Below are 27,979 nucleotides of genomic sequence, written 5' to 3' on the forward strand. Positions count from 1 at the left end.
ATGGACAGACGTAACACGCCCTTATGGGGAATGTTTAAACAACGAAGAACTGAAGTTCCTTGCTGCCTTTTAGGACAAAGTGCAGAAAAAGAAGTACTTATAATTGCTTTTAGAAGATATATTGTTTGCGTAATTCTTTAAGAAGGTAATTAATACCTACATAGATCATCACCTACGTTGAATATACTGCATACAAACGGTGTATCGACAATAAAATAAATCATTACTTTTATTAACGAGTTTTTATTAATTTAAACACTTTCTTTGTTTCTTTATACAGGACTTTTGTTCGATCACCGAAACAATAATCTTATATTAAGATCAAATAAAATCATTTTGAATGAATGAGCATAATGTAAGTGTTTTAACAGAGTATATATACGAAATATATACTCTGTTAATCTGGAAATGGTGTTGTGTGTGTGTGTGTGTCATCTAGTTTGTCTAAATTTCTAGAAAAACTGTACAATAAGAGGTGTGTTTTGGACTAAAGAGTGAATATTTCCAACTTATCCAAAATGACTATATTTTCTTATCTTCGATAGATAATATTTTACTAATGAGCAATGTTGAAAATTTGATTTGTTTTTAGTTTTTGAGTGCCATTTCGGGTTAACTGATACTTGTCATAAATTTACATTAAACTGCGAAATGATTTTCATAAAACTCAAAAAATATTAATTCATTTTAATAACCTAATTTATTAAATAATACATTCCTTAGTATAAAATATTTTTCTTTATTAAAAAAAAAAAATTCAAGACGCTATTTGTTGGGTATTTCTAATAAATTTTCCACTCAGCGTACTGTTACTTATGAATGCCATTATGACGATGAACACAATGCGAATTTGAAAATAAGCCAGATTGATTATTATTTTTTATATAGTCGGTCGTTGCTGACTACAACGTATTTCTGCAAAGTCGCGGATTATATTGTTTTAGAATGTATTGAGCGGGTATTCTTGAGAGATCCAGTATATTGACAACACATAATTAATTCTGAGACAAAAATAAATAAATACAACAAACTTCATTTATGAGGTCAATATACCAGAATTCTCAAGGATTTTACCATAAGTCTTAGATGTTCATTGACTCCGCATGTTTTTTTTTTTTTTTTTCAGAGAGTATACAAGAAGAACACCTGTACGATTTTAATTTATTTTATTGTATTTGGTTATTTTTTATGTCTATAAAAGTGATATTCTACTATTCCTCATAAACTTTAGAACGAAGGCCCTTTCCCAAAGGAAATCTGCTGAGGGTTTTCAGTTTATTGAAAAAAATAGCACTTACCTGGGATTTCTCAGAGGGTCCAGCCTCTTGTCCTGTGGCCACAATTAATTCTTTCGGATGGAAACAAACACTAGCATGAAAAATAAAAATCATTTAATTAGAAATATGCATGATTAAAATTAGGTAAGATACAAATCAAGGTTTCCAGGCCTACTATATACTTTGAAAAGATTTTATTCGGTTTCAGCAAGAGGAAAAACGATCTTCTGTATTATTTAAATTTTAGAAATGCATAAAACATAATATCTTCATCGATGATCTTTTGGCTCAAAAAAAAAATTTAAAAAAAAAAAAAGATACAGCAAAGTTCATTACGAAACTGCATACAATTAATTTATATTTAAGTTTCCTTATTAGTTTATACAATTTTTATATTAAATTAAATTGTTGATTTTTGTCATATTTTTAATTTCCTCTACATTTATTAATTGAATATTATTTTAGTGCTAAACGTGAGCCAATTTTCGTATAAATTTCTTAATAACTCATTTTTCATACTTTTTTTTTTTATTCATAAAATTCAGTGTTAAGAAAACATATGTGGGTATGAAACCATCAAATATAAGAAGAAAGATGATTCCTCTTATATTTTATTACTAAACAACTAAAAACTCTTGTTGCATTTAGAGGATAAAATGCAAATACTTTTTTAAAATGAATTACTAATAAAAAATATTTAAAAATTGTGTTACTATTAGTAAGAAAAGTTATAAAAACCATTATGAAACAGAAAAGCAAGAATATTAAAAATTATTCATTCCGATAATTAATTTGTTTAAGTTTAAGAAAACTCGAGACATTTCTAAATTTCTAGTTACAAATGATAATTTTAGATTTCTAGCTGCAGGCAATATTTTACTTCCAAGAACTATCTGAGAAATGAAATATCGGAGAAAACCGTTATTAAATTGTCAATTTGGTTTTACATCGTCTGCTGCTATTAAACCATAGCAAAGATAAAACAAAAATAATTAATATAAAAAAAACACTTTGAGAAATAAAATTTCTTGCTTCTAAAGTTTAATTAACTTCTCGTATTTTTTAAATTATTACAATGATAAATGTGTTTTGTCATTTACACTCATGAAGGTTACAGCCATAATTAAAACTATTTACCACAGGTGTTAGCATTCCAAAAGTATTCATACCAAGAAAATATTCGATTTTTTTTTTTTTTTTTTTTTTTTTTTTTTTTTTTTTTTATCCAGTCCAAAGCGTTAACCAAGAATGAAAGTTTATGGGATGATCACCAAACATTAGTGCCAACTGAATACTGATATTTAAAGGGGAGGGGAATAAAAAAAAAATCACACACACGTGAGTGCTATAAGCTTACCAGGAAATTTCCTCCGTGTGTACCAGATAGTGCCGCTGGTGATTCTCTTTTCGGTTATATAAAACCGCCACACTTGTGATTGTGTAAAAAAAGCTTTCCGGAAGGCAGAACGTACAAATTTTTTCCTGGAGAATCTTAACGGTATCCGTGACTGCATATTGTTAAAGAAGAAATCTCCGAGAAGGCATAAAAATCACATTTCATCATACACCGACTTGTCACTTTATTGGAACCTATACATTTATCGAAATCATGCCAATAAATAGTTGACTATTCCCGGAGCTATAAGAGATTTCGAAAATGTACTTTCACCTATTTATTGGCGAATTAGTGATAAGTAGACAAATCCTCAGCATTTGAAATACGGTATGTGATAGGATATTTTTAGTGTGCCAGTTGATCGGAAAGACTTTACCTTCCTCTCCCTACCACCAGTAAGATCGTGACAACATTTAAGGATGACGGCTAATAAGTTAACAAGAAAACTGTTGTGAATGCCTAAGGCCAAACTTATTCTGAGTCGCGTGTGAATGAATTTTAAACCAGAAAAGTATACAATAAAAAGCAGATGCAGAGACTGAATATTAAAACAGTCAGGGAAGAGTTAACGACTGAAATTTGCCTAAAGCAAGTGCAAAGTATTTATTATCGTCCAAAATAGAATTTAAATAGTTTTAGCGACTGTTTGGAATACATTCGGGTCAAGTTCGAATAGCAGTATATATACGATTAAAAAACTTAAATAAATCTATTCACTTGTGCTAAATCTGTAATTTTTATTGGTAATTTACAGTCAGTGTTTTATTAATCTTGTAAGTTGAGTTATTGGATTTTACAAACCCTTGCAAAAAATTAATTCCAGCAGAAGACAGGCAATTCCGGAAGAATAGCTTAAGGGAAATGCGCAATGGATTGTGGGAAATCTTCAATCTCCAATGATTTACTCCAGAGCTTCCCAAACTGTGAGACGCGGTCCCCTTGAGGGCGCAAGTTTTGTTGAGGGAGCCGTGAAATAATGAAAACAAATTTAAAATGTTTTAAGACTGAGTATAATAGTTCCTTTTTTTTTTAATCTTAAAAGAAACGTATTTAATTTTTATTATTTCTTTTTTTTATTTTTTATATTTTAATGGCAAAATCACACATCGTGTTGGTTCACAAATTTTGCTTCTTGCGTATTTCGGCGCTTAATGAATATTAGTAAATATATATGCTTATTCACATAAGTTTCATTTCAAAGGCATTGATAAGAAGCACAAAAAAAGCTTACAAACGCAAAATCTTGAATATAAATTGTATTGAATATAAATACAATAAATATTATAATAATATATGTCTGTATTACGATTTTTTTCGATGGGGAAGGGGCGTGAAATATTTTAACTTTTCCAAAGGGGAGCCTTTACGTCCACAAGTTTGGAAAGCACTGATTTACTCAACTGAATTGAAAATTGACATTAATGGCTTTAGGGGTGAAGTAAGATGCTTTTCATATTCCCCGCTATCTATTACGGATATAGTGAGGGTAAAATTTTATCATTTTTATACGATCCGTTTCCTGGTCCCAAAACATATCTGCTAGTAGAAGAAAGTTACCATTCATAAAATGCTATGCATAATTTATTTCTATATCACAATGGCGTACCAGTAATTATTACACAGTATATTGGGATGATTTAGTTTCGATTGAATTAGAAACATTAATGTACTTATTTTTAATTTTAATTTAAGTGATTGACTACACATTTAAATGTTTCGTATATCATACTATTACCATTGTAAAGTTACTACTTGTATGTTTGACATAGCTGTTGTGCGCGCGCGCGCGCACACACACACACACACACACACACACTGTTTCCAATGTACACTACAATATTGAGGTTTCGTTACTCTCCAACACGATGGAAAATAGCGGATATGATTTTGATCCCAAGGCGGGGAAAGTGTTGATATTTCCTTAAAATTCAGAAGAATCTGAGAAGATAGTTCCAAGTCTGCAAGAAGTATCAAACAAAACTAACCTTACCAGATGAACAGTGGTTTCTGGCCAAACCACTTTACACTTCCGCAAGTCCAAAGAATTGCAGAATACATCACAACTGGAAACAACATATATGCGAAATATTTCACGATATGGTAAAGCATTTGATAACGTATGGCATATAATGGCTTTCTTTATAAACTTATAGCAGCTAAATATTTATTTAATTGAGCTTATCAGATCTTAACTAAATGACAGAAAATTTCATGTTAATTTACAGACCTCAGATCTTCTGAATGCAAAATTACAGCAGGGGTTCCACAAGGATCCTTATTATCTCCTTTGTTATTCTCCATTTATGGCCAATATTCCCCGCACACATTTGACCATATTGGTTTATTATGCAAATTATACCACGATACTTACTAGATTACTCATTCCGAAACTAATAATAACCAATCGTCTACAAAACACATCCGCTAATCTTGAACTTTGGTTTCGGAAATGGAAAATTGATGTAAATGCTGATAAAAGTGCTGCAGTTTGATTCACCAGAAGCAAAACATCACCTCATAATTCAGTAATCATATTTGATACCCCATCCCATGGTAACCAGGAGCCACCTGGGAACACAACTTGATAAAGGACTCCCATTTGGGTTCCACATATCCTATGTTTACTCAAAGGCCAATAAAGCAATCGCCCAACCTTACTCACGGATCAATAGACGTAGTCGGTTAAATTCAGACAACAAATTACTTCTTTAAAATCAGTCATCAGACCAATACTGACATATGTATCACTAGTCTGGGGTACACATCATCTTACAACATCAAGAAGCTTCAAACTATCCAGAATAAATGTTTACGAATGCCTTTTGATGCTCCTTGGTTCATCAGGAACTTACAACTTCATCGCGAGGCTGACATTCCAGATATTCTCACATCATTCGACGATGCCTTCCAAGCAGTTGACCTGGGTTCGATTCCCGAAAATTTTATGCCTGGCATAACATGTGCCACAAGAAAAATAAAAAAAAAAATAATAATGATAAATAAAAAAGCGAATACGTAGCTAGTGAAAATGTGTGTATCTTATTGAACATTGTATGGAGAAAGAGCACCTCGAGGACGTTCCCATCATGGTAACAGTTGCCAAATAACAAACTGTAAACATATGTCAGGCGATACATCAATAATTCAAAAGCGCGTGTGATGTGAAGTTAAGCCAAATATTTTAGGTCCTTTTACTTGCGTGTCTAATCATTGTCCCCGGCGTCTTTCGAAACGTTATTTCATTGGTTGTTGTAAAATCGATATCAGCAACACTTTCTTCCTTGCTTTATTGCGTAGTAACTATAAATGCTGATCTCAGTTTCTTATGACACGCACATAATAGACGTGTAATGCTTTTGTTTCCCGAACTCTAGAACGATAGCAATGCCAACAAGCGAAGAAAGAGCACATTAACAATATTGTGTGCAACATGCTGAGAGAATTCAGCAAACGAAGTTTTGAGTGAAAAACAGACAAAAATAAATCCTGTAATATGGTGTTGATTACTTGGAAAACAATATTTTTTTACATAAATAAGAATTAGACCAAACGTGGAAATTAGGAAGTAAGGGATATTCATCATAGGCGAAGAGGAGTTTAGGTAGAGAATGCAGAAACAATAGTGAAAGGATAAACTAAAGATATAGCGATAGTAGGAGAGAAAAAGAATAAGACCTCATCACTTTTTTTATTTATTTGGTAATCAGAGAATATTCTTTCTTTCCTTCTTTACTAATAGAAAAAAAGACTCCGAAACAGATTCTGAAGATGGCTGACGTTAAGATGATTGATCCTTTCTAGATTAACGCCTCAAATTGACCTTCGCTGTTTGGGCTTGTCGTTCGGTTATTAGGTCAGACAACCTTGTTGGACAGAAAAATGAATTTTCATAACAAAAGCAGACAAAATATGATTTCCCCTTTGTTGACTCCCCTTTATTAATTGTTGCCTATTTTTAGACGACTGTTGGTTATACGGGAAAGTATTTTAAGAATGGATAATGAAATTAATTTTCCTATTTTGGATTTGTCTAAGATTTCTGTTTTTGACTGTGTGGCTAGATACAAATTCCTTTGGTATTTTGTGTGAGAAGAAAAGCCGTCATTTGAATAGGTAGATTAAATCTCCAAGCTTCCCTGTAGAGTTCTTTTCCCAGGCCATCGAATCCTAGAGATTTCTATGTTACCCCCATTCCTTGAAAGCTTCAATATCATTGGATGTGCTAGGAACTGTCTAACTTAGCTTGAATTAAACGTGTGCTGGAAAAGGCATCGGGACTGCATAGATTCTACTTTCAAAATGCGGCATTATTCATGAAGGAATCATAATACTTTTAGAGGACTCTTAAATACGGCTTTTCATCAGTTTATCTTAAACTTTTATTTAAATTTTGTGATGATTCTTTCTTCACGAAATACGATGACTAAATTGTTGACGATGAAACTTCTGCTGTAAAAGAGAATAATATAAAAATTACAGATACTATATAAATAAAGGTTCGGCTCCAAAAACTAGATGATCCCTCAGTTCATTTTAAACTCAATGAGTGACTCAGAGGATAATTTTAACCCAAATCACTCAAAGATACTCAGCGGTGCTTCCAACGGAGGCACACCAGAACCGCTCGTTACATCAATAAAAGCACAGCTACGTAGTGTGCTTAACGTTCTTTAATCACACAAGTTCTTAAAAGAACTGGGAGATGGACTGAATCCTTGACTCTTTATCCCGTCATCTGAATGAAGAAAATCTGTATGGATGGGGTTTATTGAGCTAAAAGCTGTAGTTATGGTTGGGTAACGGCAATAGCCGAGCCTCAGCTAAAACTTCATTGACTACAGCATTGCCATTTGTTACCCTGGAAGTCCTATATATAAAGGACTAATCGTCTTAATCACACAAAGTCCTTATAAGGACTGGCTTAAAGGGGCGAAGTAAGAATGCTTTTCATCTTCCCCGTTATCTTTAGAGGACAGTGTAGGGATATATAGGGCTATATAGGGATAAGGTGTTATTGAGCTATTAAATTAAAGCTCTGATCTTGGTAGGAGGGTAACAGCAATAGCTGAGCCTCAGTTAGAACTTCATTGGCTACAGCATTGCCATCCATTACCCTCCAAGGGTATTAATCACCGCATCTCACGGTCAATTCAATATCAACCTCCCACTGCAAAGCCTTTCATAATTTCTTATAGGGTTATGATATATGAAATATCTTAAGGTATATTCAAATTTTTTTTAAATTGTAAAATATTAAAAATATTTACAACTTTTAATTAATAATTTATAAATAAACGATAAGTTACTTTAATATTTCTGAGAAAAATAAAATAATTTTTTTTATTATATCCATGTGAAAGCAGTATAATTGGTTTTTCTTCCTACCAAAGAACATTTCCTCGCTATAATCTATAAATTACCATCTCAACTTAAAATAGCGAATCTTATTACACATACTATATTCTCTCTCGTGAAGAAAGAAAAGCTCTCAATGGAAATACGGTTATCTTGGTGTGAGATATTTGACATACAAAAAGTCCATTGAAATCAATAGCGAGATGGACATCGATTCATTTCTTTTTGATAAGTGAACGTCTCAGAAACCATCCATAAATGATGTCACACTTGAGGGACGGAGATGTCTGGAAAATGTGACATTTACTGAAGTGGAAGTATGTTCACAGAATGATGCTTTGTTTCTAAGAAGTCGAAGTGGTTTCTTAAGTAGTTTTGAGTTTTTTTTTTTCAGTATATAAACAATATCAACTTATTTGAAAAATCTTAAAAATGGTGAAAATAAATATTTTAAAAAATCATTGACTATGAGCAAAATTTAATCATTGATTTATGTTACGATACCAAAAGATGGTAAAATGGATATCAATAATTCTATTTTTGAACATTTATTTATATTATTTTGATAATTTCAGTAATGAATTTTATGAAAAGATAAAAGGCAATATTTTATATATGCATTTACATAAACTTTCCCTCTCTCAATAAAATAAATAAATAAATAATAAAATAATAAATAAATAAAACAATAATAATAAAAATACGATTTAAAAATAAAAAATGCGAAAAATTCAATTACAGTGTATTTTAAATATATAATAAAATGGTGGTAATAACAATGCACACAGTTAATAGCTTCATAAAGTAAAGAAATGTTCTCAATCAAGTAGAAGAGAATTCTAGGTTCGGTCAAGTCCTGGGCTAGAGAGAGAGAGAGAGAGAGAGAGAGAGAGAGAAAATTCAAATAAAAGAACAACAAAAACTGTACAAACTTTCCTGTATTTTGTAGTAAAAAAAAAAACATGAATGTTCCCTCATTTTGAAAATTTTGATGAAAAACCTTTTATCGGCAAAAGAAACCATTTTGAAATGATTGCTTTAGTAGTAAACATTTTTTTTTCTTTTTTTTTTATGTATAATCTGAATATCTGAATATAATTGTTTAGTATTCTTAACCATAAGTACATCAAAAATTATTTGTACTTAATGAAGAAATTGCTATTTTTCAGTTTCTATTGAATCAATGAATAACATTAAAACTCGTCACTATTACCAACTATACCTATATCTAACAAAGAAAACAGATGGTTTCTGGACAATTGCGACTTGAGTCTTTCACTTGACACTTAGATATATACAAGAAAACTCAGGAAATTACCCCCAAAATGCTTTTATGCAGAGCCGTACTTATGAACAGGCGCACGAAACTCTAGCTGTGGGCCCTGAAGAATTAAGGGCAATTTAAGGGGCACCGTTACAAAGTAAAGGTGAGCATGCGTTCTGCGTCAGTCATTCTTGGAAGCCAACAATATTTATCGAAAATTACAAATTTTGAGGATATGTGTCGAAGTACAACCTGCGGAACATATACATGAAGCATAGGTAGTTTGAAGTCTGCCCGATAAAAACCTGGATTTCATTTACGCCTATAAAATTAGGTAAATATCCTTGGTCTTGAACCAAGAACGAATTTCATATTTATTAATCAACTTATAACGGCAGTTTCGGAGTGCGTAGAACATTAATGGGTAATTTTTGAATGGAGGAAGAGTGCGGGAGTGCTAGGTGATTTTGCCAAATCACCTAGCGGGATGAAAAACCACAGTATAAACTGGGGAAAAAAAAGCTACTGTCCGCACCCAAGACCGGCTAACTTGGCTATAGCTGAGGAAGATCCTTCAACTCCTCACGTCTCCAACGGGGATTGAACCTAGGACACTCCTTCCCCAAGTACATGGTTGCGAAGCGCATAGTCACTAGGCTAACTTTTTTTTTAACAACTTTATTATCAACTTTTGCAATTATTTACATCATAATGAATTATATATACAATATATACAATTGTTATACCATTATTTCAATCGAAGTTTCATTTTATATTATATCATCATGTTATAATGTAGTTGCTACATTACTGTTCTTTAAAATGGCTTGACTTCCTTTACTTATAAACAGGGAATCTCATAACTTAGTTACATACACATTACTTTCTATTACATCAATTAAGGTATAATTCAGCTTTGCTAGCTTTTTTTTTAAGAATAAACAGTTAATTATATTTACATACCATATATATAATTATATATCACACTTATTATATATTTAACAATCTATATATTCTACAAGATAAATCATATATACATCTGTACAGCGAACTAACATTCACATGCAATAAAGTAGGAGAGCACTCTTTTTTCCTGCGGTAGGAGATCTGTTCCAAGTGACTCAGGTGATGTTTCCTCTGATGGAGGTGGAGAGTTAGTATCCTTCCGAATTTACTTCCGATGTGCCCCGTTTCCACTAGGAGTGATGAAGGTGTCGTTCTGTTGTTGGTTGGAGGGTTCATCTGATGTAAGGTTGGAGGTTAAGTGTGTCCATTCTTCTGTAGTCATTCTTCTGGACTGGACTAAATTGGTGATCTCCTCCTGGATGTAGTGATGTAATTTCGATATTGTTCCGGGACTGTCTTCTCTTCCATACGCTTGGTCGCACCTGTGAGCCCAAATTGCGTACATCGTTAGGATTAGAACAATGGTTTGCCCCCTGTTTATATGTTTTCCTTTTAGCCAGAAGAACATTTCCTCATTGATTACTTTGATTTCGGGAAGCCATCTTTTAACGGCTTTCCAAGTTACTTCTGCTTCCTTGCAATATAACATTAGGTGGTATAGTGTTTCCTGTTCCTGGCAAAACTGACATGTTGCATGCCCTTCAAGGGGTATACCTTTAGCCACTATCCACATCTTGGTTGGTAGGCGGGCATGGTGCACTTTAAAGAAGAAGGTTTTATCCCTTGGATGTATTGGGAGCTTGAAGATATTGTTTAATACGGGACTGAGTGTGATTGGTCCTCTTCTTAATTCTCTATGTTGTGGTATGGAAATGGTTGTTCTGCTTAGTTTGTAGTATGTTGCTTTTGTTAATTGACTTATTAAGGTATCAGTGTTGATGCGCTCTGTTACAAATACGTATCCCTCCGCCATCTCTGTAAACATTCTGGGAACTTTTCCGTGAATCTCTGGCATTGTGCTGATTATTCTGTGTGGAAGGCATTTCTGTAGGAATGCTATTGCATATCCGTGGTATGACTTAGTGTTTGCTGTTTCTGCAGTCTTCGCTCTGTTGATAACTGTTTTTAAGTGGATATTAAGTAGACCTAGACCTCCGGCTTCTAATTCGTGAAAGAGCGTTGTTCTCCTCATCGGTTCGTACTGGGAGCCCCAGATGTAGGTGGCGCACAGCCTGTGGATCTTATCTGCCCATTGCCCATGTTACGGGATGTTGTTCACTTTGTACCAGATGCGAGAGGATAAACATATGTTGCATATTCGCGCTTTTCCTCTTACGGATAGTTGTCTTGGGCGCATGGTGTTTATTTTCCACGCGTGGAGTTCTTTCCACTGTTCTTCATACGTTTCTGGGCCGCCTATTTTAACTCCCAAAACCAGTAAGTATTCCTGAGCTCTTATGCCTTGAGGAATCTCAGGGTTCTTTTCCCATTTTCCTATTAGCATGCAATGAGATTTATTTAGGTTTACTTTCAGGGCAGAAGCTCTTGCAAAGGCGTTTACAATTTCATTGACTCTTCAATGGATGTTTCCGTCTCTAGGGTTAATGTGATGTCGTCAGCATATGCCAATATTTTTGCTTGGCTCTCCCCGTGAATGTTTGTTCCCTTGATTTCTTTGTTGGAGTTGATCGCTCTGATGACTGGTTCTAGTGCAAGGACGAAGAGGGCCATAGAGAGGGGGTCTCCTTGTCTCGCTGAGCATTTCATTTTAAAAGATGCGGATAGCTTCCTGTTCACGATTACTTGACTTTCTGCATTCTCGTAGAAAGTTTGCAGCCAGTTCCTAAATTTTGGGCCAAATCCCATTTCCTCTCCAACTTTGAATATATATACGTGGCTTATGGTGTTTAGTTATTATAGTCACTAGGCTAACCGCGCGGACAAACTATTTTATTATTTTTATTATATAGAGAGAATAGTAAGCATCACGCGTTCGTGAAATTTAATATTCCAGAATTTGAAAGCATACAAATTTGGAAATGGTAGTCTTATGGCAATTGCTCTTTGGTTCTCAATGACAAACCTGTACCTCTAGCGTTTTAGCGAACAAGGGGATGCAGGACTTGAAGACCACTCTGTTGTCCACTGTCAGCCAAATACAATCCGTTTATTAACTCCCAGTCTCCAAGGAAATAATTAAACGTTTGGAAAAATTATTTTGATAAGGTTTCCCAACTCTCTCGTTACTGAGGTGCAATGATTGATTGAGTATTCGAATTCCAAATGAAACGGTTGGCGCCTTTTCACACTCCAGAACGATTTTTCTTGGATTTCAGAGTTAAAATGCCGACCCTATTGAGGATATTGATCTGACTGAGAGCTGTATGATTTCTAAGGAATTCTTTTAACACGCTACGACCAAACACTGTCCAAATAAAACGTCTCGGTATCTTGAAAGTCTTTTTTAAACTGTGAAAAACTCCTCACCTAATGGATAAAAAAGCGAAATATATAATGTCACGCTTAACAGTCTAGTTCAAAAATGTATCTCAGCATTTCAGGTTATTCATAATATTGTATCTTATCACATCAATAGGGTAAGACAAATTATTAGGTTCACAAGTAGATCGTTTATGACGTTTGTATTCATAGTTCTAGGCATAAGTTCGATTATAGCCACGATTAGAGGAACTTTTTCTAAGCCTTTCTTCGACCGGTTCCCAAGTTAAATTAATGGATTACTAGCACGGGCAAGCGGTTTTATTTTTTTCATCCGGAAACTCGGGCGTTTCATCCCATATTTCATCTGGGAGGAGACTAAGGCAGACGGCGGCAGTTGTCTGCCTTTCTGTCCTCCCAGATGTCAATGAAAATCACTGATAGTCTTGGGCTAACTATTATGTGGCTAAGAGTGGAGAGTAGTGGAAAGTCTTTAAAAGTTAATCAGGACCAAATAGCCTCGTCTCCTCCTCCTCCCTTCGAGGAATAAAATGCGTTATCGGATTTGTTTATTTATTTATGTATTATATCAATGATTACTGCACGATCTCTTTCAAATATCATATTAATATTTCCGATAAGGCTACGGCTAATTATTTTCCTTAAAAAAACTAAATTAATTTCGTTGCTGATAATCGGAATCAAAATGAAGAATCAAATGAAAAAAATTAATTTTAGTTGCTGCTTTCCGTCACTTTTCTATAGCAACAAAATAAACAAAAGGCCAGAAGGATGAGTGCAAGATGAATGGGTGTGATTAAGATTCATGGGGAGAAATATTAAAATCACCGTTCACAAAACATAATGTGAACCACCAGTTAAATGTATTTTATCCTTTAAATAAATTGGTGAAATATCCGCTTTTCAACAAATGAATTATGACTCAAAGTCTTCAATCAAATAACGGGCTAAAATAAACTTAAAGATCTATAAATTTCGCTTTTATGGGAATAAGTATATTTAAATTTAATCTTTATATGGAATAAAAGACGTTAGCGGATTTTTAATAACAAGAAAAAAAAAAAACCTCAGTAATAGCTGTCCCAGATGGTGATATAATAGCCAGCAGTTGATTGCGCAATATATCGTAGCTATAGCCTTATCTGCAATTACCTTTAGCCTTATCTACAATAGCCTTATTGTAGATAATCTACGTCATCAGTTAAGAGTAAAAAAAAAAAAAAGTTATCTTATGGAGTATTGTGCCGTTGGCACAATTAAAAAGTCATGAATTAAAACAATTAAGATTTTAGCAAAAACAGGCTATTGCAATCATTCAGTAGTAACGTGTCACTTGAAAGAAAATGTAAAATAGTGATAGGAAAAAGGAGAAGTTGAACTGAAGGGAAAAACTATCCACAGAGAAAGAAGTGTTACTTAATGCTTCGTATGACACAAGCTAAAATTAGTTTAACTCGTTTAAAATTAGTGGTGATAGTCTTAGGCCTGAATGGCTAAGCTTTGGTCACTTCAAACTTGTGTGCAAGTATCTATAGTAAATGATATTTGATATTGCAAATAAAAAAAAAAAACTTTGTATAAGTCTAATATAATTTCTAATGATATCTGGGTATCGCACAGTTTATATTGTTTTAGCAAATGTATAGAAATTTTTAACATATCCATTCTCCTGCGTTAGGCAAGGAGTTAGTTAAAATTTTCAGAAGCAAATGCGTATGACGATCAGATTTATAGCATATATGTATTTAAGGGAGTTCATAATATCAATATAGCTCAGTTGAATAAAAAAAAAAAAAAAAAAAAAAAAAAAAAGCTCAGTTGGGCGAGCGTTAGACTGAAGAACTAAAGGTCCATGATTCATTATCCTGTTTCGTAAATTGTAATGTCATCTTTCTTTTTTAATGATTCCAGTGAAATCAACTTCAATGCGCATTCTAACTAATATCTTCAATTAGAATGGGCACTTTGCATCGTTGTAAAAGTTTACAGGTCAAGGTTGGTAACGGGGAGGTTGAGCGCCGTAGGCACGGGGACGGAGCCACCAAAAAGAATCAATTTTTGGAATAGTTCACATAAAAATTTAATCTGTTGTAAATATTCCTTAGTCCTTTCAAATTGTGCCCAAATATTTCGCACGTAAAAAAAATTAAACCGACCTTCTACAGGTTTGATTCCATGTTTCGTAGCTTGTAATTTTATCTTTGCGCTTCAATAATTTTGTTATTCGAACTTGCTTAAGTATTTAAAAATATAATAATAATTTACACCTACCTTGTGATAAGAAATAATAAAAATTTGGAGACATATAATCTGCTATGTCGTATATTCTATTAAGAAAGTCTGTAAATTGTTAACATGGTTCATTGTATAAGTATTAAATTGTGTTGGATATCGATAATGGCAAAAGTTGGAGAAGATTGGATAAAGTAACAAATATCGGCTTAGTATGCTTTTAATTTTTTATTTATCCTATAAAATTGATTCCTTTCATTTTTCTTTGAGTACTAAGTCATTTGAGCTTATATTCAAATATTTTTAATAATTTACTTTAATTAAAAATAAAAATGATAAAGACTCAAAAAATTAATGTGATAAAAGGTAAACAAAAATTTTTCACGTATCAAGAAATATGGTAAGACACTTCACAAATATAATTTGATAAGTATTTTATTTTTATTTTTTCTTAACAACGCTGAAAAAATGGCTCGTATGCAAAAGAGTTAGAGTGAAGACCAAATCAAAATACTTCTTATATGAGTCCCGATGACTGAGAAATTAAACTAATATGTATATATTCTTGACTGGTAAGTTTGCATAAATAGATATTATTTGTAAAGTTTGGAGATGTCTTAATTATCAGTTTTCTGCAAAATAAAAGATTTCGTTACTTACAAAATGGTGTTGTACTATTTATCATTAAATATGTTTAATATTACACTGATTTATTATTATTATTATTATTATTATTATTATTTTCTCTGTAGGATGACTAAAATTACTGACTAATTTCTCAGATTCTTTCTTCTTCTTCTCAAAGCATTCTGACCCTTGAAACACTAAGGGAACGTTTGTGAATTTTGCCGAAGGTTTCATCATCAGGAATCATGTAATCTATTTTTATTGCAAAAAAAGATGGCTCAATTTAACAGAATTAAAAAAAAAAAACTAAAACGACTGCAAGGCTAATAATATATGTTCCAACATCAAATGAAAATTTCTAGCTGCATGCCTGTGGTTATTGCCTAACGATTTCTGCACATCGAAAAATTCCAAATATAGCCTCAAAGCAGAAATCCAAACAGAATCTAACGGAATTCGGAACATTCCAATCAACTAGGATAGTTTATTTCTTCTATATCTATATCTAAACCACTCAGAGTGGTTTAGATATAGAGTGGTTTTATTAAGAGTGGTCCACTCATAATAAAACGAAATCTATTTGAGTCAAAGTGCTCTCCCCAAAGAAAAATGGTTCAAACACTCAGCCCATTTCATACAAAACATATCTCCTACAATGTGATGTTGTTTACTCTGGAAATTCTGTTATTAAATTTTCAATTTGAAATAAATATTTGACTGAAATAAGCATAAACTATATGTCGATAAAATCTTTTCCCATTGATAGATAACAGATACCTTCTCTGTTTCTTTAATTATGCATATATAACTATTAATTAATTCTTATTTGTAAACATCAAAAGACATAAAACTGACATCGCTTCTCACGCCATAATACTTTGACTTTGACCCATTGGATTGTATAAGACAAGGAGACAATTAAAAAGTTCAGAAGCAAAATGGTTGAGTTCGACTTACAGCACGGTTGTTTAGGGAGCGTCGAAAAAAGCCGAAATAGCTCAGTTGGGAATACACAATGGGAGCTTGCACATACAAAAATAACCAAGAAAATTACGCAGATGAGACACAGACAATATCACTAACAAGTAAAGCTAAAATATGCAATCAATACTTACTGTCTAAGATATGGTACCTCATGAGCAATACCAACTACAACGGTCAAGAAGTAGACAGAATACACAGAGAGTGTGCAAAATTCATCTGGGGTTCCAAATACGAACCCATCAGAAGATCAACAATATTCCATGACATTGAGGCGGGAGGACTCGGCTTAATAAACGTACACCTAAAAACTCTAAGTGCGGGAGCAAAAATCATAGAGAGAACTTACCCAGAGGAAAAAGCGTGGAGCGCATATATAATATACTATATGCAGAAGATAATGCCCGACAAAGTAATATGTTCCCTTCCGCGTTCGAGTGGCAAAACACCAAGAATGTTCCACGAGATTGCGGAAGGTTACAACTTTATTAACAAATACATAGGAATAAACGAATTCTTGAAGATGAGACCTAAAGCAGCACACATCAAACTCACGCGCACAGTTATACCACCACCACAACATCGGGAGATTGAAAGAGGGACATTAAGACTATCAAATGCACTTAAAAAAGCTTTCAATCTGCCCATAAACCCAAAATTAAACATAAAACACAAAGAACCCTTTACAGACCACACATTATTCTGGTTACACGAAGGTAACATTAACACAACTAAAGCAATCATTATTATAACAACCATGTACTCGATTTGGACATACAGATGCGACAAAATTTACGGAAGGGAAACAGGACCAGACATACTCAAGAAAATAAACAACATAAAAGAAACAATCACAGATACCATAAACAGAAACAAAATAACAAACCACCAATGGAGGCAAATAAGTCTCATCTCAGACTTCGAAGAACAACTGCTAATCATAGAAATAAAGAACCCACCATAAATTTAAAAAAAAAACAAAAAAAAACATAAAACACACATATACACGATAAAATAAATATACATAAGCGAAAGATAAGCATATTATAAACTTTTTCATTAAGCTGTATAACCACTTGTACATTAATTGCTTTATGCTATAATTAGTTGTAGTTTTGTGCATAATATTTGTCAACTATAGAGGTTGTAGTTTAGTTTTATGTATCAAAAATGTCAATGACAGTTTAAAACATAACAAAGGTCTATAAAGAAGTGTCTCCGAAAGAATAATTATATGTATTATAAGTAAAATAGTCATATGCATAGAAGACGTATTATACGTAAAGTAGTAATAGGTATATATGTGTGTATATGTACATACATGTATAAATATGTATATTTATATATGAATATTGTCAGATTAGTTCACAATATAAAATCCATTGTTGTATATTTTAAAACAAACCTTACATAGGTTTAAGGAAAGGTGTACCCCGACAAGAGACAATAATGTAGATCGAATCCCATATGTAATTGGAAACATACTACAAAAATATAGGAATTTCATTATAAAAAGGAAATATGACTTATGGAAATAGAAATGTGACTGGTAACTTAAATTCATAATACAAAATTCCATGGATAGTAAAGTTATGTTACATTAAAAGAAAAATACTGCTCAGCTCATGTAAAAAGGACTGTAGGAAGAAGCAGACACTGAGCAGATTATGATGTTAAAAATAAGGAAAAATAAATTGTACATAATATACTGTATATTATTAAGATATCAAGAAATGTAAATCAAAATGCCAATTAGAATAAGCATTCTATGTACAAATGTATATATTGTAAATAGTTGTATATATATTTATTTTGATTGTACATAGATGTTAATAATATATAGCCTGGATCGTTACAGGGGTGCTTAGATAGACATTGCATGCGGGTGGCAAAGACCCTAGCGCTGGCTTTGTTCATATGCATTCATTTTTCGTGGAATTCGTAAAGGAAAGACTTCCCATGACCTTTATTATTGGTTGTACTGCTTTATATGGATATAATTAAATATTACCGTTCGCTATAAAGTCGAAAAAAAATCAAGAGCTCAAACTAATGCGACTCTGAACACAAAATGGCGACCGGTAAGCGTACCTGTTATTTAGAGCCTTATTGCTATTTTATAACGTGGCGCCATCTTCTGTCATTAATTGAAATTTAATGTTTTTATGCTAGGATTTTTTTCCGGTATGTTTAAAAATAAATTAATAAATAAATAATGATAAATAGTATAGTTTAGATGAATTGTAAACTTAATACAATTCTAGTGAAAATATTTAAAAATAAATAACAACGTGAAGTGTGCATTAATGAAGACCAAACTTGATGTTTAATCACTCCTTGAATTTTGTTGCTGTGTAAAGGAAGATTCATCATTTCGGCTCATTCTTTGAACCCTTGACAGATAAACAAACAAAAAACCCAGATAATCTATGTGTAGCTTTTTTTTTTGTTTGTTGCCATACTATTTAATGTTTTGCTTCATTTGTATGTGCTGTCACTGAATTGTGTCTTCTTTTCGTTCTCTTTGAAATGTTCTGATCGGCGTGCCTCTCCAGATCTGTCTGTCTGTGTTGTGTAGTGTAAATCACAACTACAATTGATCGTATCATACATCTGGTGTTTTTAAGTGGAGGATGTGAAGGTTTAGGAGGTTGCAGGTGATCAGAGATAGTATTGATTGGATTGAAGACGAATTTTAAATTTTGTTGGCGAATCTGTGACTGATTGTATTTTAACGGATGTCTCCATAAAGACAGAAGACTAGACTCATCATGGATATACACCCTCTGTCCAAAAAAACACTGTACTCTTCGAAAATAGAAGAAACTAGTGGCGCAACCTTTGTATCTTTTCGTTGTCGAAGGTGGCAACCCTCTTTAGTGTTGTGTCAACTGTTTATGATATTTGTTTCATTAGAAGCCTAATTATAGTGCCAAGAGTGACAGTCGTACCCGACGAATTTTCGCTATCAATCAATTCAAAACTTCGAGATAAAACTCACCATTGCCGTTTGGCCAGGCGGAACGAATTCTTTGTGGATAATGCCCTTGGAATCGTAGACACAAATCAGCATTGTCTTTACATTTGACTTCTCCAAGCGACTTTTTTTCGGATGCCCCTCTTCTGGTGGTCTCCACTCAGCACTCTGGCGCCTTTGTTTCGGGCTCATACTCAAAACACACTTCGTCACTAGTAACGATCGTCTCAAGGACGTTTGAGTCCTTACGAGCGGTTTTAATGAGGTGTTTGCAGTGTTCAATTCGACACATTTTTTGTTCGTCGGTCAACTTCTGGGCAACATATCGTGAACTGAATTTACGATGGCCCAAACTCTAGGTCAAAATGTCGTGAACAGTTGATTTTGGAATCCCCAATTCATCTTCAATCAATCTCACGGATGATTTCGGGTTTTCTTTGATGAAATCACACACTTTTTGGATGTTAACTTCGTTCAGTCCAGTTTTGGACGACCCGGATTTTCGTCGTCCTGCAGCTTCTCACGACCACTTTGAAATCGCTTAAACCACTCGTAAACTTGAGTACGGGTTAAGCATTCATCACCGTATGCTTTTTGAAGCATTCGATGCGTTTTGGCAAAAGTTTTACCGAGTTTAACACAAAAGTCAATCGCAGCTCTTTGTTTGAAACTCATTTTCCTAACACCCTGTCACTCTTAGCACTATAACTCGGCTTCTAATGAAGCAAATGTCATAAACAGTTGACACAACTCTAATGAAGGTTAGGTTAGGTTAGGTTAGGAAATACTAACGCTACCTGTTGCTCTTGTTAAAAATAACATGAGCAACAGGTGGCGCCACTAGTTTCTTATATTTTCGAAAAGTTTGGTTTCTTTTTGGACAGAGGGTATATATATATATATATATGGCAGATACCTTTATTTTAATGCAATTTGTTGTACGTCTTGGTGTTTAAATATTGAAACCGTGGTTGTGGTTAATGGTGTTGCTTTTTTTCTTTAATTTGATCGGGGCGAATTCTCCATGCTTGCTATGCTTTCTGCACAAGTTCATTACTAGAGAAAGACGTACTATTTATTTGTTAATAAATGCATGCATTTATAAGCATTCCTTTTATTTTTGTAGACAGAAGATGTCTTAAGCTTCCGCGTCAATAACTGAGCTTTGCGTTGTATCGAAGACCAATGCTTATTCGTCTAGTCAAAGCTACCTTGGCTTGCTCGGTTGTGGGAGCTTCCAGGTTCTCGCTGCAGTACTGTGATTTCATGCGCGCGCATAGTCATTTCCGCTCCCTTCACGTCGTCTTAAATACAGGCCATATGCAGTTAAAGTAGCTGTAGCCAGTGAGCTTCAGCTAGCCTTTACAACTGCGCGTGTTGCTTGGGAAAATAAAGTTCACAACAAGAAATGACAACAATAAATTTTTGCAACTTACAACTTTTGTTGTAAACTTTTTGCAGTTTACAACAATAAATTTACAACTAGAAATGACTCATTTCCTGTGAAATGCTACCACATTGCTTATATTGTCATGTGTGGTCTTCAGAGTAGGATATCTCATATCTGTTTTCCTCTGTTCTTATATTAATTTAGACGATAGCCTCGAGGACCAAATACACTGTGGGAGCTTAAACTTTTAAATGTCCTGTTTAATTTTTGCATCACTTATTCTTAGAGATTTCCCTTTAAATGATAATACCATCCTCTAAGGCCTTGTTATTTGAAGGCCTTAGGCAAACTTTTTAACCAAACCTAGTTTTAATGTGTTGGCAAGAGAAGTAGTTTTAGGGTTTAAGGGAGGGATGTGAAGCGTTTCTGTCGTCTCGCACGCTAAAGAGATCGAAGTGGATTTTTTTTTTTTTTTTTTAATCTCATAATGTCATACTTGACTTATATAAAATTATGACAAAAGAATCCACTTGTAATCATCGTAGTTAATATATTTTAAGTAGCAAAGCCATATTCTACTTACTAACGAGCATATGGCTCGTTGGTACGAGCATGCGCTACTTGAATAGGGGATATTTAGTCCGGTTTTTAGAAGAACAGCCTTCAAATGATAAGCCTTGCCACATCTATAAACAAACGCGTTCATCGGGATCATGTTTTCTCTCCAGCGTTTCCATTCATACTGTTGCAAAACACTAGGTCAGCACTCAAGGGGATAAAATTATTCTAAATTTTGCTGACTCTTTCGGAATAATGTGATGATTCGCCTTTTTCGAGGAGGTCCCAACGGTGTTTGACCCTAAGATTTTAGCTTGTTATTTCGTAAAATTGAGATCTCTCACAAGATCATTCAACTCGGCTTGGCTGATGTGTTTACATAAATTGCGACTGAAAATCTAGATCGGGTTTACGAACCCGATCAAGTATAGATTTATTTCCTTTTCTTTTGGGGGGGGGGGTCCAGGGCTCCTTAGCCCCCTCCCTGGGTGCGCCACTGCCTTACATCCATGCTAAATTATCTCCATAAAATATGCCGTGAGTGTCGCACGCCTCGGGACTATTGGTTATTTATAAAACAATGTAGAAAATATAACCATTTGCACAGTCGAAAAGGAGCATCTATCAAAAGTCGAGTTTACAAATGTATAAATAATTTTTACAGCTTTCGTTCCTGTGATGCGTAATTTTTTTTCTATTTTGATATCGAGAAAGTGGCTCCATCTTCTGTCACTAACTGGAAATAGAACCAATTCATTGATGTACGAAAAGAATCCTTAGAAATTATTCTTATTGAAATGATGATTTTTTTTCATATAATAGAGAAAACACTTTTACAGAGAAAAATTCAATACATAATTCAGCATTAAATGGAGATGTATATTTATTGATCTTTCATATGAAAAGCACTGTGTAGTAATTTAAAAAGAACAAATTGATATATGTAATAATTGTGCCGTGCCAGCTGTAGCCATCCTTTCCCCAAACCTCCAAATTTCCTGTCGGAATTTGAAATTTTTCTTCCCTTAAAACACCAGAAAAGCACAGTTTGTTAACTGCGTCTGTTAACCAGACGCAGTTAACAAACATAAATAGAAGGGTCTCTGTTTTAGGGTGCTTCAGCCATAATTTAAAACAACCAAGATAACTCAACCTTCTTCCCCACCTCCTTGTACCAACTTCGCACTTACATCAGCATGCCGCTGTATAAAAAAAATGCAATATTATTACTATTACTATTACTATTATTACTGGCAACTCCAGGGAGTCATTAGACTCATCGAAGGAGGCCCCAAATCATATTCATCACAACTATTCGACATTCATACAGTATCTATCATACCTCGCCTTAAACTCATTCACTGTCACAGCATCCACCACAGACTCAGGGAGCGCATTTCACTCATTCACCACTCTAAAAGTAAAGAACCCAGCTCTAACACCTTTACTAACCACACTTTTGCCCAGTTTCCATGAATGTCCCCTAGTTCTCCCACTACCAGCTCTGTTCTCAAAAATATCTTCTGAATTAATTTTATAGAAACCCTTCAGTAATTTGAATGTCTTAATTATATCTCCCCTCCTCCGCCTATCAACCAATTTTTGCAACCCCAAAATCCTCAACCTGTTCTCATAAGGTTCATTCCACAGACCTGCTATTATCTTGGTCACTCGCCTCTGGATCCTCTCCACCTCCTCCCCATTAAGAAGAAACCCAAATCTGAGCACAGTAGTCGAGATGGGGTCTTATCACTCGATACAGAGGAACAATAACCTGCTTGTCAACGTATTCTTCAGCAACCAAGTGGTTTGATGATCTGATTTGGCCACTTTTGCAATGTGTCCCCTAAATTTCAATTCCGTATCCACCAACACTCCTAAATCTCGTGCCTCATCAATTTCCTGGAGCACAGTTCCACCAATGCAGTAAACTGCCGCCAATATTTTCACCCTAAAATGCATAACCTTACATTTTGCCACATTAAATCGACATCCATTCTCCTTAGCCCAGACCTCCAATCTATCCAAATCATCCTGCAAAATTTTGACATCATCTGCATTCAGTATTGCCCTACCCAACTTTGCATCATCCGCAAACAAATGAGCTGTTCTTCTTAGATCCTTTTCTATATCATTAATGAACAAATTAAACAGCAATGGTCCAAGAACAGGTCCTTTTGGCACACCACTAGTCACAGGCCGTCTTATGGACTCTACTCCTGAGTAAACCACTCTCTGATATCACTCCATCAACCATCCTCCTATCTATCTCACCAACCCTATATATATCCATCCCCATATGCTGAAGTTTACTGATTAGAATTCCATGTGGTATTCTGTCAAAGGCCTTAGCAAGGTCCATTCGAATCACTGTAAACCCATTACCCTTATCCAGTTCAGCCGTCACTGTGTTATAATACGTGAGCAATATGGAAAAATTGTGTGAGCATCCTTCGGATTTGTGTTATCTATCCATGTCTTGTGTCCAAAATAAATTGATAAGTATGCTTTCTCTTCTAATAGAAGAATGTGTCTCTTACGGATTTTATTTTTCGTTCTCATTCGAATGTAAAAAACAACTCTACACTGTATAGATACATTTTAATGACATGAGTTCTCGTTGCTAAAACGTGACGAATCGTCTCAGTTTTGGTTCTTACTGGCAAAATTATACAAAATTTGAAATTAGAAAATTTTCTAATTTTCTAATTTTTAATTAGAAAAATTTTCTAATTAGAAATTTTCTAATTTTCTAATTTTTAATTAGAGAAATTTTCTAATTAGAAATTTTCTAATTTTCTAATTAAACATTTTCTAATTAGAAAATGTTTAATTAGAAAATTAGAAAGGACTCTACCTTCATTTTCTTCCTATATCTCTTTTCTTTTCATATTTTTATACTTAATTATTTTTCTTTGAAAGACTTTCCTCTATTCCTTTCGGTGTCAATTCTTTTGGTGTTCTTTTATCTTATAATTTACTAAATATATTTATAATTACTTCCTTTTATCTCATCATTTTATATTGTATCCATTTTTGTACATCCTTTAAATACTCTAGGAAATTTCATTTCATCTGCTTGTAATCTATTTTAATCTTTTTTTTTCCCTTCTCTGTTTAACTTTTTAACCATATAATATTGTTGGTATGGTCATGACTTGATAAAAATTTTAAAAATCTTTCCATTCCTATTTTACTTTTTCATCAAGCATCACAGACTGCTTGAAAACAGTTAATTTATCATCTACATCATTATCTATATCAAATGTTCTATCACATCCTAAATATTGAAAATATTTCTGGTTCGGTTTTCAGTTACTGTTTTAGTTCGTATTGTATATTTATCCCCAGTTTTAGTTTTCTTTAGGAAAATTCGTAAATTGCATTCACTAGTCAGTTCGCTGTAAATGGTGAACGAATCTCTGAAGGTCCTCTCATGAAATTTATATACCTGGTCATCTGTTAAAAAAAAAGTATTGCGTTTACCTTTGCATGCTGACTGATATTTATTCCAGGATTTACTATAGATTTCCATTTCCTTATTAGGTAATTTATATCTATATTTATATATGAAATAGCAGGAGAAAGATTAAGACTACGTAGGATGTAAATATATTATGAGAATGGTTAACTTAGACAAAGACCCAGCTAGAATTAAGATTGGTAGCAGACAAATAAATAATTTAAGATATGCAAACGATACAACTCCCATAGTAGAAACTAAGAAAGATCTGCAGCTGCTGATTCTATTAATTAAGATGGGAAATTGCTTAATTTAAACATCAGCAAAACAAAAGTGATGGCTTCTGGCTAAGCGTAAAAATAGCGGGGTGAATGAAAATATAGTCTGTGTCCCTTTCTCTGAAAAGCATGAATGGAACTCTTCAGGCTATTTCAGGCGCCTCGTGTAAGCAGTCTAAAGAGGGATTCGAACCCATGATCAGTTGGAGAGCTCTGGCGCTATCTACTCGACCAGCCATACCAACAGAACTTGAAGGAATCAAAATTCTGTGTACCAGGAAAGGGAAAAACCGAAAAAGGCCTTTGGCCAACGATAAGGAAACGCAGTATTTGTTACGTACAGTGTAAGACGTGATTTCACTTATTGTAGCGTTTTATTATTACAGTTGTAATAAAGTTCTGCTTTATTACAATACTATAATTAATACTGATAAGCAAAAGAAGGTAAATATAGTCAATACACATTACATTTGTTATTATGTTACCATTTCTAGTCTTCGCTCAAGTCCACTGTGAAACACGCACAATACATATAAATGATATTATAATTCTATTTCCAATTATTTATTATTATTGTTATAATAAAATGGGCTGATCGCGGGAGGGCGCTGTGTAGCTCAGTGGAAGTATTGTTTAGAAATGTTTAAATGTGTTTATGAGCATAAAATTTGTTAAGGATAACCTACATTTCGTCTCTAAAATATAAAAATGGCCGAAAAGTTGGATAAAAGGTAACTTTCACGGTTATCTGAGTTTATTAATTTGTGTAAGAAGAATCCTTCGGTACTTCATATTCCTGAATTATCATTTTTTAAGGAATATCTTCCCAGTCTTGGAGTAAAGCTTCCTGAATCCGAGTTCGATGAGGAAAAGACTGAGAGGCAAGAAAAGAATGGAAACAAAAGTTTTGAAAAATCGGAAGAGGAATTAAAAGAGGAAAAAGAAGATGAAAGTGAACTTGAATTGGAGTTGTTAGTCCTGATACTGATGCAGATCAACCAATGGGAGATGATAGTATAGAGGTAACTGAAGAAATGATAGAAGAAAGTAATGAAAAACGGGGACAAGCCACAGAAGCAGTGAGTGACGGAAGGTTAGATGATGCTATCAGTTTATTTACGGATGACATACAGAAAAATCCACAGAGTGCTGCTCTCTATGCCAAACGTGCTGGAATATATCTGAAATTAGAGAAACCAAATGCTGCCCTCAGAGACTGTGACAAAGCTCTTTTTCTTAATCCTGACCAGCCATTGGCCTATAAAAATAGAGGCAGAGCACATAGGTTACTTGGGAAATGGGAAGAAGCAGTTAAAGATCTTGCTACAGCTTGTAAGTTGGATTATACTGATGAAGCTAATGAATGACTCAAAGAAGTGATGCCTAACGCTAAGAGGATTCAGGAACATAGGAGAAAGTATGAAAGAAAACAAACAGAATTGAAAGAAAAGGAAGAAAGTATTAAAAAAGCAAAAGCAGAAAGGAAGGAGCAGCAGCATGGTGATTCTGGTTATGCAGGCTTTGCAGGTAAATTTCCTGGTGGTATTCTTCCATTCATGGCTGCAGGGATGCAAGAAAAACTTCAGGATCCAGAGATTGTGCAGGCATTCCAGGAGCCTGAAGTTACTGCTGCCTTTCAGGAAATTAGCCAAAATCCTGCAAATATGGCAAAATACCAGTCTAATCTAAAGATTTCTAGTATTCTTCGGAAAGTGGCTCAGAAGATGGGGGGAGGTAATATGGGAATATGTGAAAACAAATTGGTTTAATTATCACATGCTTTCATTAGTGGTTCCACAATTATGATACTGAACAGCCATATAATTTACAAACTGCTAATAGGAAATTAAACTCATTTGATTTTGTCACCAAAAGAAAAATTTATATTTATTACTTACTTGGGATTAATACCAATGGGGTAATTCAGTTACTAGTCCAATATTTTGAAAAATTTGAGAAGGTTTTGCAAAATACCCAGACTTTTCCAGTAAGTGGGTTGATAGAATGTTATGACACATGTTTTTTTTTTTATTGGTACCTTGGTTTTAATTATTTTCATTAGTTAATAGTCACTATCTGTTTTCTGTACCTTTAATTTGTTATTTCAATTGTAAAGTTTGATATGTGCCAAATTTCATTTTATTCTTGTTTAGCATTTCAGCTTCACCCGTTTTTTAAGCACTGTCAGTACTTCGTAATAGTTACTGAAAAATAAAATTATGAAATATTTTGGAGAATGTGTTTGCATAAAAGGCAGTGGTTGTATAATAGTAGAGAACAAAGTTCTAAAGCCATGAAAATTTGTTACTAAGTGGAAAGTAAAACATTTATGATTGTATTTCATCAATTTTACACTTGTCAGTTATGTTTCTTTCAATCATCGCATCCTGATTTTGTTCATCATTAATGGCATTTGGACTCCATAAAGAAGCATTTTGGTTATTCATTGTTAAAGCGGTGGTGGTGGAGGTGGGCGTCAGATGGCGTTGATGGAGATGATTGGTAGTAGAGGTTCGGTGTAGTGGTTGAGATAGTTGTAAATGTAGGTGTCCTCCCACGATGAGTCTTCGGATTCCTTGGAGGAGTCAGGAATAATAATAATAATAAAATAATTATTTGTTCAAATAATTACCACACAGATTCTACAGTATCACTTTTCTGCCATGTATTCTGTTCTATTCCTTTGAAATAAATGAGTGTAGCTCAGTGGAAGTGACGCTTGCATCCTCTGCGCTAGGTCGCTCGAAGTTAGAACTTAGGTTCCAGTCTAGTCGTCGATTGGAGAAAGTTTTTTTAAGCCTGTCTTCGACCGGTT

The 27,979-nt window shown here is 33.9% G+C and overlaps 1 pseudogene; it reads left to right on the plus strand.

Moving 5' to 3' along the window:
• On the plus strand, window positions 1-26,933 carry LOC150092590 (putative protein FAM10A4; annotated as a pseudogene).
• The last annotated feature ends 1,046 nt before the right edge of the window (window positions 26,934-27,979 follow it).

This window comes from Typopeltis vanoorti, chromosome 25 (assembly GCF_054136105.1).
Source record: "Typopeltis vanoorti isolate ZY-2024b chromosome 25, IOZ_Tvanoo_1.0, whole genome shotgun sequence".
Taxonomy (NCBI): Eukaryota; Metazoa; Arthropoda; class Arachnida; order Uropygi; family Thelyphonidae; genus Typopeltis; species Typopeltis vanoorti.